The sequence below is a fragment of the Amblyraja radiata genome, chromosome 27, assembly GCF_010909765.2.
Source record: "Amblyraja radiata isolate CabotCenter1 chromosome 27, sAmbRad1.1.pri, whole genome shotgun sequence".
Taxonomy (NCBI): Eukaryota; Metazoa; Chordata; class Chondrichthyes; order Rajiformes; family Rajidae; genus Amblyraja; species Amblyraja radiata.
The window spans coordinates 24,877,731-24,891,370 of record NC_045982.1 but is presented as its reverse complement, the minus strand read 5'-3'; positions in this window follow the sequence as shown (position 1 = coordinate 24,891,370).

Genomic DNA, 13,640 nt, shown 5'->3' with positions numbered 1-13,640 from the left:
CTTACATCTTAAGCAGTATCCAGGGATATACAATAGAGTTTATACACAAGTACAGCCCTCCAGTTCAACATATACCGAACCGAGTGTTCGTGCTCTCTGATAAAGGAAAATCAGAGGCACAAGCTGAAATGGAGCGGCTTTACATATAAGGTGTAATTGAGATAACTCAACACGAACCATTAGAATTCGTGTCCAATATTTTTACCAAAATCAAAAAAGATGGTGGTTGTCGCATCATCATCGATCTGACAAAATTGAATACATTTGTACAATATATTCACTTTAAAATGGAAACCTTTGTTACTGCTAAACAATTAATTTCCAAAGGTTACTTCATGGCCAGCATCGATTTAAAAGATGCTTACTATACAGTGCCTATACGAGGTGACCACAGATGTTACTTAAAATTCAACTGGATGGGACAACACTGGCAGTATAAGCACTGCCAAATGGGCTATCATCAGCCCCCAGGCTGTTCACAAAAATTTTAAAACCAGCCCTAGCATTTCTACGGAAACGTAAACACATGGTTATGGCATATTTAGATGACATACTCATTGTGGGCAAAACTTTGGAATTGGCCATACAAACTGTAACAGCCACAAAACAGCTATTTGAAAAACTGGGATTTATCATCCATCCAGTTAAATCTAAACTAACGCCGTCCACTACTATGCACTATTTGGGGTTCACCATTGACTCAGTTCACATGACGGTGACACTACCTAAGGGAAAGGCTAGAGATTTAATAGAGGCTTGCAATAACCTCATTGACATCAGAAAACCATCCATCAGATTGGTAGCAAAAGTAATTGGTAAAATGGTGGCTGCTTTCCCAGCCACACAATTTGGACCTCTACATTACCAAAACTTACAGAGAGCAAAAATACAAGCGCTCAAAATTAATGCAGGTCACTTTGACAGACCTATGAGACTACCAATCCAAGTCAAAACGGAACTAATATGGTGGATAGACAACATCTGGCTTTGTTCAAACTCAATCATTGTCAGTAACCCTTCCATGGTACTACAAACTGATGCCAGTGCACTTGGGTGGGGAGCCACCAATACCATCACCAGCTGTGGAGGTAGATGGACTGAACAGGAGGCATCTTTCTTACTCACACTGGGCATAAACTACTTGGAAATGTTGGGTGCATGCCATGGCCTAAAGTCATATTTTACTTGGTCATATCACCAGCATGTTAGACTACAAATAGACAATACCACCGTGGTAGCATACATTAACTACATGGGTGGAAACAAATCGATATCATGTGACAATCTGGCTAATTCAATTTGGCAATGGTGCATCCAAAGAGATATTTGGATATCAGCCACTTACCTACCAGGAAGACTAAATTTAGTGGCAGACACCAGGTCATGCAAATTTAATGAAAACACCGAATGGATGTTGAACAAAATAGTATTTGCTGATATGACAGCAAAATATGGAACACCAGATACCGATCTATTCGCATTCAGACTAAACAACCAGATACCAAACTATGTTTCATGGGAACCAGACCCTGGGGCAGCAGCGACAGATGCATTTTCGCTGCATTGGGGGAAATTGTTTATTTACGCATTCCCTCCTTTCTGCCTCATCAGTCGGGTATTAAGGAAAATACAACAAGACTCTGCGTCTGGTATTTTGGTAGTACCCGATTGGCCTACACACCCATGGTTACCAGTGGTACAAAACATGGTGTTAGAACCATGTATTACCATCCCACATTAACCAGACTTATTGCTACATCCCGTAACAGGGGATAGCCACCCATGCCCCATAAATATTTGAACCTATTAATTTGTAGAGTTTAAAAACACCACTTCTACAACTGGGACTAACGGACCGAACAGCGAACATGATCTTGGCGGCCCAAAGACAATCGACTAAAAAACATTATCTGGTCTACATCAGGAAGTGGAAAATGTACTGCCATAAAAACAACATCACCAACAGAAACATGAACATCCCGTCTGTTCTGGAATATCTGGCAGGCCTCCACTATGATGAGGGGCTCAGTTACAGTGCCATCAACAGCGCCAGAAGTGCCCTGTCGACTTACCTATGGCAAGGGACAGAGCGTTACTCTGTAGGGACTCACCCACTGGTAACAAAGCTCATGAGGGGAATTTTTAATACTAATCCCCCAAAAAAACAGGTACCCCCAAATTTGGGATGTAAGCATTGTCCTGAAGACGCTCCGAAACTGGTCTCCAGCATCAGCTCTGTCCCTACACAGACTGACTTTAAAAACAGTCATGTTAATGGCATTGGTCACGGCACAGAGGGTACAGTCACTGCATAAACTTAGACTGGACAACATGACTTCCTCACCTGACAATATTACGTTCCACATCTACGAGCTAGTAAAGCAGAACAGACAGGGATCAGCAGGCCTCAATATACTATTTAGGTCATAACCTACAGATGACCGTCTCTGTATAGTTAGACACCTGTCATTATACATAGAGAAAACAAAAATCCTAAGAGGCAATGAGAAGGGACTTCTGATCAGCCACAAGCAACCTCACAAAAGAGTGACGGTCCAGACCATCTCGAGATGGCTGAAACAGGTGCTTACACAGGCTGGGGTGGATACTAACATTTTTTAATCTCATTCCACCAGGGCTGCAGCTACATCGGCAGCAATACAATTGGATGTGCCCATGGACCAAGTCCTCGAAGCAGCAGGATGGTCAGGGGAAAGAACATTCCAATTATTTTACAATAAACCAGTAATGAAATCTGGAACATTTGCAGAAAAAATTTTAAGCTCTGCAAATTAATTCAAACCCATAAAAGGGTTATAATTTATGTTAATAAATTTTATGATTTCAATGTCGAATTCATGTCCAAATTATGTTAACACTATTCCTCCTACAGTCAAGGCAGACGTGATGCATGGACTCGTTTCCACGGCATGAAATCACAGAGCTTTAAAATCTTCACGTAGTCACTCACGTGACTCCGAAGTAAAATAGTAAGATTAAACGAGAACTTACCAGTTTGAAGTTTGATCTGTATTTTATGAAGAGTTACGATGAGGGATTACGTGCCCTCCGCTCCCACCCTTGATCATATACTTAACTGGTATCTCTTCTCTAATCTTACTATGTTTAGTCATTACAGTTGTCTGTGATTTCACACCGCTGCTTTGAAGAATGATACGCATGCGTCCTGGCGGGGTTCTTCACATAATCCCTCATCGTAACTCCTCATAAAATACAGATCAAACTTCAAACTGGTAAGTTCTCGTTTAATCTTACTATTAAATTGGATAGGTATATGTACTGGAAAGGAATGGAGGGTTATGGTCTGAGTGCAGGTAGATGGGACTAGGTGAGAGTATGTGTTCGGCACGGACGAGATGGCCTGTTTCCATGCTGTAATTGGTATATGGTTATATGGTTATAGGTGGACGTGGGTCAAGTCTCTTAGAATCACAGTGAGAAGCTGTCAGCAACGGCAGACAGAGATCATCCAATTCAGGGAAACACAGAGGAGAAGCCCCTAGGATCTGCTCCCTGAGATAAGTCAGTGAATGACAGTTGTAATGTGCTGTAACTCAGTCAGATCTGTATTTAGTGTGGTCACCCCTCAATATGCAACCTTTCACCACAGGGCATGTAGAAATACATTTACACATCTGCACGACGACCGGATTCCTGAGAGCATCTGATACGTTTCCAAGAGCTTGATGCTAAATAAGAGAATTCAGTAATTCATTTTCTCCAGAAACAAACGGAAGTGTAATAGGGAGGTTGCACGTAAGGTCGTAAGGTCAAAGGGCGTGACTCACGGAGTAGCTCAATCCTTCTGGAGTACAAGCAGCTTCAGGCTTACATTAATAACATATGAAACACGTACATTCTTATGTGTTAAAAACTGCCAAAATTGTCAATTTGTGCGCTGATCCCCCGACCCCCTCCTTCTCCACACTCCTGCCCTCCCCTGGCAACCCAGCCATGCTGACCAGGGCCTGATTTCCCATGTGCTGTGGAAGGAACATAGGCACATTTTGGATTTTTATTTCTGTCATTCATGGTAAGATTTATATAGTTGACATTGTTTTGTGTGCGAGATATACAGGGTTGCAGTGCTTCGAATATCAGCTAACCAATGACGGCAGTTCTTTGACAAGTACTCCGTATTTCGCTGTAGGAGATCTTGTCGACGAGTATTCTGGACCCACTGTCAACATCTGAAATTACAGAAAATATCATATAGGATTAACTTATAAGAATACCTTATAGAATTAACTTTTTACTACATACCTGCAGAATGGATGACATATTAATTAAATGCAAAAAATGTTTTCAGGGGTGGTGAAAGACATGTATATTGAAGATGCAATTTTCCTCCAATATGTCAATTCATCGTAAATGTAGAAGAGATTAAAATCTTCTTACACTAGCATGCATGCCTTACAACAAGCACAAACCAAAAATGTACAACAGATGCATAAATCCGTGTTGGAGATGCGGCAGGTTGACAGAACATTCATAAAGCAAATAGGATTCAATTAATAAAGCAAATAGGATGCAAAGATATTAATATAAAAAAAAATTTAAATGATGTTGCATAAGACAACACATTGTTGGGATCATAAGACTAGAATTGCATAAGGTTATATGTTATATGTATTTGGTTACAGTCATCATACATTAGGAAGGTAATTAGGCATTAATGTGTGTTCCTCATGGCACGTTGTTGCCCCCTTGGATATGGGAGCTGCATAAGTGCAACAGAGTCTAGATCAAAGATCATAGTCCTACGATTTCTGGTTTAGAGGTTTAGCTGAATTTGTATGAGATCCTGAAAGAAATTAGATTATTTATCCTGCCCCATCTCTCCCACTTGAGAGCTCAGATAGTCGAGTCCTGGCAACGACTCGACTATCTGAGCTATAGGGAGAGATCGGGCAGGCTAAATAATATTTTCACTACACGACAGAAAGTACTAAATTTTTTCTCTGTGTTTATACAAAACATGTATACAAAACCCTGAAGAAGGGTTTCAACCCGAAACGTTGCCTATTTCCTTCGCTCCATAGATGCTGCCTCATCCGCTGAGTTTCTCCAGCATTTTTGTCACCCATGTGAGTTTTCGGTTACATATAACCATTTAGTTCACTGTTGACACAGTTCAGTGTTTGCACTGTTCAGATATTCAGTCTTCATAGCCATATTTTTTTGAGGGGGCTATTTGAATAAGCCAAAATGTTATTATAGAGGTGCTTAAATGTATTTTCTAGTACATAATACTGGAAAAATAGTTTAGCGTTAGACAGGAAGATTCGATTTGTAAAATGTTTGTTTGGAAGAGCTTGCTGCTTCTTTCTATAGCAGATATCTTGGGTGGGGAGGGGGGTTATGTCACTGCCAGTAACATTTTAGCAATTTATATAAACACATCATTACACACTAGTCATTTTCAACCTGCACTGACCCGTTGCTTCGTTTTCAGCCTGCAATTTGGTTCATTGTATTTACATTACAACTTAACGTTTTTCTTTATTATGCATGGCTGGACACATAAAGCTAGTGAGCTGGAATGTCAAAGGTTTAAACCATCCTGTTAAAAGAAGAAAGGTTTTTTCATATCTTAAACAACCCAAAACAGAAATAGCCTTCATGCAAGAAACTCATATCCGTTGCTCAGACAATGGCCGTCTCTTGTCAGGTTGGGTGGGGCAGGGGTTCCACTCTTCCTTTCAGGCTAAAGCCAGAGGAGTTTCAATCCTTATTAGTCAGAATATTTTCTTTGAGCCACATAATGTGATCTCTGACAAGTTTGGTCGGTATGTAATTGTGACTGGAAAATTCTACTTCGGAGTCATGTGAGTGACTACGTGAAGAACCCCGCCAGGACGCATGCGTGTCATATCTCTACACGCATTGCAACGAGTCACAGCAGGAGGAACGACGTTCCCCTTAGCGGCAAAAATTGAAAGCCGGGAACAGCAGGTAAGGAGACTCTGCGTTCCAGAATTTGAAAGTCGGGAACAGCAGGTAAGGAGACTCTGCGTTCCTTCCACTTACCTTACAGGTGGAGACATGGACCAGATCCACGAAGGCTGCGGAAAAGCTGGCGGGGGAGAACCACGGAGTTGCGGGCAGCCGGCAGCAGTAGCCAACGGCACGCCAATCTCCCGTAATGGGAACAGCTGTGCCCGACTTCGCTCCCGCACCGGCCACGGCCGGGCGGTAGAGCAAAGCAAAAAACTAACAGAGTCGTTGACTCCGATGAGTCCGACACTGAATAGCTGCGAGCGGCCAGTGCCCGTGCGCATTGGGGCCGGTTGGAGCAGCTTTAGGAGCAGCCGCGAGCGGCCAGTGCCCATGCGCATTGGAGCCGGTTGGAGCGGCTGGGAGCGGGGAACAAAGCAGCCGCGACGTCCAGTGCCCGTGAGCATTGGAGCCGGTTGGAGTGGCTGCAGGAGGAGCTCCAAAGTGGCAGACTCCGGGAGATGGAGGCTAGCCACAGTGGGCAGTTAGTAAGGCCCACAGCAGTACCTCTTGTGGGGCTGCACAGTGTTTCTCCCTCATCAGAGGGGAGCACGGAGGGTCAATCCTGGGCTGACTGCAGGAGCTGGAGCAGGAGCGGCTTCAGGAGCAGCCGCGATGGCCAGTGCCCGTGAGCATTGGAGCCGGTTGGAGCGGCTGCAGGAACTGGAGCAGGAGCGGCTTCAGGAGTAGCGGCTTCAGGAGCAGCCACGATGGACAGTGACCATGAGCATTGGAGCCGGTTGGGTGCCCGAGAGCATCGGAGCCAGCTGGAGCGACTGTTGGAGCAGGTAAGTGGCAGGCTCCGGGAGATGGAGACTAGTCACAGGGGGCAGCTAGTAAGTCCTACAGCAGTACCTCTTGTAGGGCTGCACAGTGTTTCTCCCTCATCTGAGGGGAGTATAGGGGGTCAATTCTGGGCTGAACCTGAAGAGGGGTGCAGAATATACCCCTTGTGCACATGGGGTGCAGGAAACCTATTGGAAGACAGTTACCATCAGGGAACTGCAAAACACTGAATGTTCCCAGTATTAACCAGTGTATTTGAAAACATGGCAGGGCCAGGGACTTGAAACAACAGAAAGTTCTGAAAGTCCTAACAGCGGGAATTACGGGTTTCGCCTGCACAATAAAGAAAAAAGAGATGACACAAGATCAGCAGGATGCACTGGCTTTATTTTGCAACTACCAATACGAGTAAACAGCATTAGGAAGAAGTGCCATCCATCCGGCTTTAGACCCTAATTTGCAGGCCTATGCAAACCTGGAACCTCCAAACCACCAATATTACTATTTGGAGGCAACTTATCAAAACAGGTAAAAGAACTTGACAAAGATTGAAAACCCTGGGGCTCATTAAAGCAACGTCTAAAAACTACTTCCTGGGGAATGCGCTAACCCTCAACACCGACCCAAGTACAGATCCAGACACCGGCACCCTAACGTCCACGGAGGATGCCGAAAAAGTAACAAAGCTACTAATAGTAACCATGGAGGAAGGTGGGTCTGGTTCCTTACGAGGTTGGTGGGAGATCACAATTCTATCTGGATGCATAGAATAAATTAACTACCGACATTTATATTTTCAGAAGTATAGGGTTATACCATAGAATTTATACAAAACATAATCCTCCAGTTCAGCATGTACCGAACCGAATGTTCGTGCTTACAGGCAAAGAGAAAATCAAAAGCGCATACTGAACTACAGTGCCCATATAAAAAAGGGGTAATGGAGGATATCCAACACGAATCACAGGATATCGTGTCCAAAATCTTTATCATAAAATAAATGGTGGTTGCCACATCATCATAGATTTGACTAATTTGAATACTTTCGTACTTTATATTCATTACTAGATGGGAACCTTTGTTACTGCTAAGCAGTTGATTCCTAGGTTACTACATGGCAAGCATCGTATTAAAAAATGCTTACTATACAGTACCCATTAGAGGTGACCACAGATGTTATTTAACACAATGGATCATCTGCGGTTCACCCTTAACACAATTCGCATGTCAGTGACTTTGCCGAAAGAAAAGGTTATAGCCGTAATGGAGGCTTGCAGCAAAACAAAACCATCCATCAGACTGGTAGCAAGAATAATTGGCATTATAGTGGCTGCGTTTCCAGCCACACAAATCGGACCTTTACATTATCAAAAATTACAGAGGGCAAATATTCGTGCACTCAAAAATTATGGGGGTCATTCTGACAGACCAATGAAGCTACCAACAGAGGCCACAATGAAACTAAAATGGTGGAAACATAACATTAGACATTGTTCCGATCCAAACATTATCAGCTACCCGTCTATGGAACTACATACTGATGCCAGTGCACTTGGATGGGATGCTACCAATTCCATCTCCAGCTGTGTGGGAGATGGAATGCACAGGAGGCATCATTATTACAAACACTGGGCATAAACTACCTGGGAATGTTGAGTGCATTCCATGGCTTTAGTCATATTGTTCAGGGTTATATCACCAGCATGTTAGACTACAAATTGACAACACCACCGTGGTAGCATATATCAACCATATGGGTGGAAACATATTGACATCATGTGACAATCTGGCCAACACGATTTGGCAATAGTGTATCCAGAGAGAGATATTTGGATATCAGCTACCTACTTACCAGGTAAACTGAATTTAGTGGCAGACAACAAGTCACGTTAATTCTATGAAAACACTGAATGGATGTTGGATAAAAATAAATAAAAAATTTATTGCTGAAATTACAGCACGGTATGGAACACCAGATATCGACCTATTCGCATCCATCCTCTCACCAGTTATCGAATTATGTTCATGGGAACCAGAACCTGGGGCAGTGGCTACAGATGCATTTTCGCTGCATTGGGGGATTATTTATTTATGCATTCCCTCCTTCTGCCTCATCAGTCGGGTATTTAGGAATATACAGTAGTCTCCGCATCTGGTATTTTGATAGTACCTGATTGGCCTACTCAACCATGGGTCCCGGTCATACACGACATGGTTTTAGAACCATGCATCACCATCCATCATAGACCTAATTTACTGGTTCTTCCCGCAACAAGGGGTAGTTACCCATGTCATAATTATATAAACCTATTAATTTATAGAGTTGAAAGCACCTCTACTACACCTGGGACTGACGGACCGAACAGTGGATATTATTTCAGCGGCCCACAGACAGTCCAACAAAAAACATAACTTGGTGTCTTCAAGAAATGGAAGTACTGTCACAACAATAAACATCACCCACAGATCTATGAACATCCAGTCTGTTCTGGAATTCCTGGCAAGCCTCCATTACGATGAGAGGCTCAGTCATAGTGCCATCAACTGCGCCAGAAGTGCTCTGTCAACATGCCTGTGGCAAGGAACAGAGCGGCATTCTGTTGGGACACACCCTGGTAACAAAACTCATGAGGGGCATTTTAATGTTAATCCCCCAAGAACCAGGTACTCCCAAATATGGGATGTGAGCATTGTACTGACCATGATCAGAAACTGGTCTCCAGCTACAGCTCTGTCCCCACAGAAACTGACTATGAAAACAGTCATGCTGATGGCCTTGGTCACGGCACAAAGGGTCCAGTCACTACAGAAACTAAGGCTGGACAACATGATTATTTCATCTGTAAATTTAACTTTTCACATCAATGAATTAGTCAAACAGAACAGACAGGGGTCAGCAGGCCTAAAAACAGAATTCAGGGCCTACCCGACAGATGGTCGTCTCTGTATTGTAACACACTTACTATTATATATGGAGTATACTAAGATCATCAGAGGGAAAGAAATGTCACTTTAATCAGCTACAAACAGCCACTCAAAACAGTGACAGTCCAGACCATATCTAGATGGCTAAAACAGGTCCTAATAAAGGCTGGAGTAGACACTAGCATTTTTAAATCTCACTCCACCAGGGCTGCAGCTACATCGGCAGCTATGAAGTTGGACGTTCCTATGGACCAAATCCTCAAGACAGCAGGATGGTCAACGGAGGAAGTGGCGGCGCTGTGATACAGCTGCGGCTCGCCTGCAGTCTGTCTGTTTTTACTTTTTATGTTGTTTTTTTTTGTCTAGTTTAGTACATTTTTTGGTTATTAGGTGGTGTTATGTGTGTGGGGGGAGGGTGAAACAGAGCTTTCTGTCTCTCCCTTCGGGGGAATGCGACTTTTTGTCGTATCCCCCTTCTCTTCCCCCGTCTGCGCTGAGGCCTAATGGCGGAGCTGGCGGCCTCCAACCTGCGACCGACCTCGAGGGTCCGGAGGTAGAGCCAGCCAGGACTCACCAACGCGAGGCTGGCCGTCTTCGAGCTGTGGCGACGTCCGGGTAGCGGCACGACTCGGCGCTCCGGTGAGGGCGAACGGTGCGGAGCTGAGACACTCCTGTGCGGCCGGCAAGGCTACCGGCTGGAAGGTGCTCCCGTGTGGGCGGCCCGGTGCGGGGCTGAGACGCTGCCGTGTGGGCGGACCGGCTCCCGGCTGGAAGGTGCTCTCGTGGGGGCAGCCCGGTGCGGGGCTGAGACGCTGCCTTGTGGGCGGCCCGGTGCGGAGCGGAGACGGTGCTACGGCGGCTGAGGCGGCGTTCTGGCGGCGGCGACCTGGATCCGTGGCTCGGCTGCGGGCCAGTGGAGGACAATGTCGGGAGCTCGCAGGTCACAGGCTGGTGTCTGTTTTCCGGAGCACCCGTTGTAACAGCTGCGGGCAGCTACGACCACCCCCCGGGCCGCGGAGCTTGAACCGTGGGACTGATGCCATCGCCCGGTGGGGTATCGCCTCGGCGCAGAAGGAGAAGAGGAGGGAAGAGACAGTAACTCTAAGACTTTTGCCTCCATCACAGTGAGGAGGTGTTTGGTGAACTCACTGTGGTGGATGTTAATTTGTGTTTATTGTGTTTTGTTATTATTACATGTATGGCTGCAGGCAACAGCATTTCGTTCAGACCGAAAGGTCTGAATGACAAATAAAGGATTCAATTCAATTCAATACAGTTATCTGTGATTTCACACCGCTGCTTTGAAGAATGACACGCATGCATCCTGGCGGGGTTCTTCATGTATTCCCTCAACGTTACTCCTCATAAAATGACGATCAAACTTCAAACTGGTAAGTTCTCGTTTAATCTTACTATTATACAATACACTGGTAGTATTTGGCAATGTGTATGCCCCTAATGTAGACGATGTAGGATTTTTCGAGCAGTTATTTTCATTACTTCCAGATCTGAACACATACTCTCTTATACTCGGTGGTGATTTCAATTGTTGGTTAGATCCTCTTTTAGACCGATCCTGTACTAACCCCAGTACAGTAAGTAAATCAGCTTGTTTCATCCAAGCCTTTCTCTCCCATTACGGTGTCTGCGATGTGTGGTGCTCTTTACATCCACAAGATAAGGAATACTTATTTTTGACTATAGAATTGACTATTTCATTCTTGATAACCAACTTGTACCCCTGGTTCATTCCTGTGACTATTAGAGTATTGTCATTTCTGACCATGCCCCTATTGCTCTGGCCTTGTCCCTTCCAGATCTCGCTCAAAAGAGCAGGCAGTGGCGATTCAATTCAACCTTGCTCTCGGATGATAAGTTTGTAGAGTTTATGGAAAGAGAGATAGCCTTTTTTCTTCCCACTAATATATCCCCTGAAATCTCTAGCCTGATCGTATGGGATGCCCTTAAGGCTTACCTTAGGGGGCAGATCATATCTTACACTGCTCAAATGAAGCGGAAATCCAATAATGAGCCTTTAGATCAGGCTCATCAAATTGGAGAAATTGACAAGCAATATGCGCAAACTCAAAATCCAACTCTTTATAATAGACGATTGGAACTGAAAACCCAATGTGACCGACTCACTCGCTCACTACTCGCTCACTACTCGCTCACTACTCACTCACTACTCACTCACTACTCGCTCACTACTCACTCACTACTCACTCACTACTCGCTCACTACTCGCTCACTACTCGCTCACTACTCGCTCACTACTCACTCACTACTCGCTCACTACTCACTCACTACTCGCTCACTACTCGCTCACTACTCACTCACTACTCACTCACTACTCGCTCACTACTCACTCACTACTCACTCACTACTCGCTCACTACTCGCTCACTACTCGCTCACTACTCGCTCACTACTCACTCACTACTCGCTCACTACTCGCTCACTACTCACTCACTACTCCCTCACTACTCGCTCACTACTCGCTCACTACTCGCTCACTACTCACTCACTACTCGCTCACTACTCGCTCACTACTCGCTCACTACTCGCTCACTACTCACTCACTACTCACTCACTACTCGCTCAATTGAACACATACTTTAAAAAAATAAAGCCATGTTTTATACATATGGAGATAAAACTGAAAAAATTACTTGCAAATCAACTTAAAGGTGCTAAAGCGAGACAGAATATTTCTAAAATTTGCATGCTTAATGGCCAGTTCACTTCGGATCACTTGCAAATTAATGACGCTTTAAGAGACTTTTATTCCCAGCTTTATACTTCAGAATCTCAACCGGATCATAAGGTAATGCATAACTTTCTGAGCAGTCTAAATATTCCCAAACTCTCATTAGATTTTAGGGAAAGATTGGATGAACCCATATCACAGGCAGAAATAGCTTCAGCCATTTCCTCAATGCAATCAGGCAAATGTCTGGGCCCTGACGGCTTCCCGGCAGAGTTGTTTTTAAAGTTCTCTCTACTCCTCTCCCCACAGTTGTGTTCCATTCTATCTGAATCCTACATACAAGGTTCTCTCCCTTCATCTTTTGTCGAAGCCTGTATTACTCTTATCACCAAAAAAGGTAAAGATCCAACCAAATGCGCCTGCTACAGACCCGTCTCCCTTCTAAACACGGATGCTAAAATGTTAGCTAAGGTTCTAGCTCGTAGACTAGAGAATGTCCTCCCTACTGAAGACCAAACCGGCTTTGTTAAGAGCAGACATTCCTTCCTTAACATATGTCGATTATTAGATATTGTCTACTCTGCTTCTGAGGATGTCCCTGAGTGTGTCATATCTATTGATGCAGAAAAAGCATTTGACCGCGTTGAGTGGGTCTATCTATGGGCTGTTCTGGACAAATTTGGTTTTGGAAGAACTTTATTTCATGGAACAGGTCACTATACTCTCATCTCAACTGCAAATAACAGATGGTGTCACCTGGTCCATGAACATCACTGGGATTGTCAAACGGGCCCATCAGCGACTGCACTACCTGAGGAAACTCAAACAGGTCTCACTTCCCACCAACATCCTCAGGACTTTTTACAGGGGCACGGTGGAGTCTGTACTCACGTACTGCATGAACACGTGGTACTCCAACTGTAACTGCTCAGACAGGAAGTCTCTGCAGAGGGTAGTGAGGGGAGCAGAGAGGATCATTGGTGTCTCGCTACCCTCGGTACAAGAACTGTTCCAAAGCCGCTGCCTGAAAAAAGCACTGAGCATAGCAAAGATTGCACCCCCTCCACACACATCTAGATCTCCTGCCATCAGGAAAGAGATACCGCAGCATCAAAGCTCAGACAACCAGACTGCTAAACAGCTTCCTTCCACAGGCTGTGAGGCTGCTAAACAGTCATTCCACCTGATTCTGCTGCTTTTGC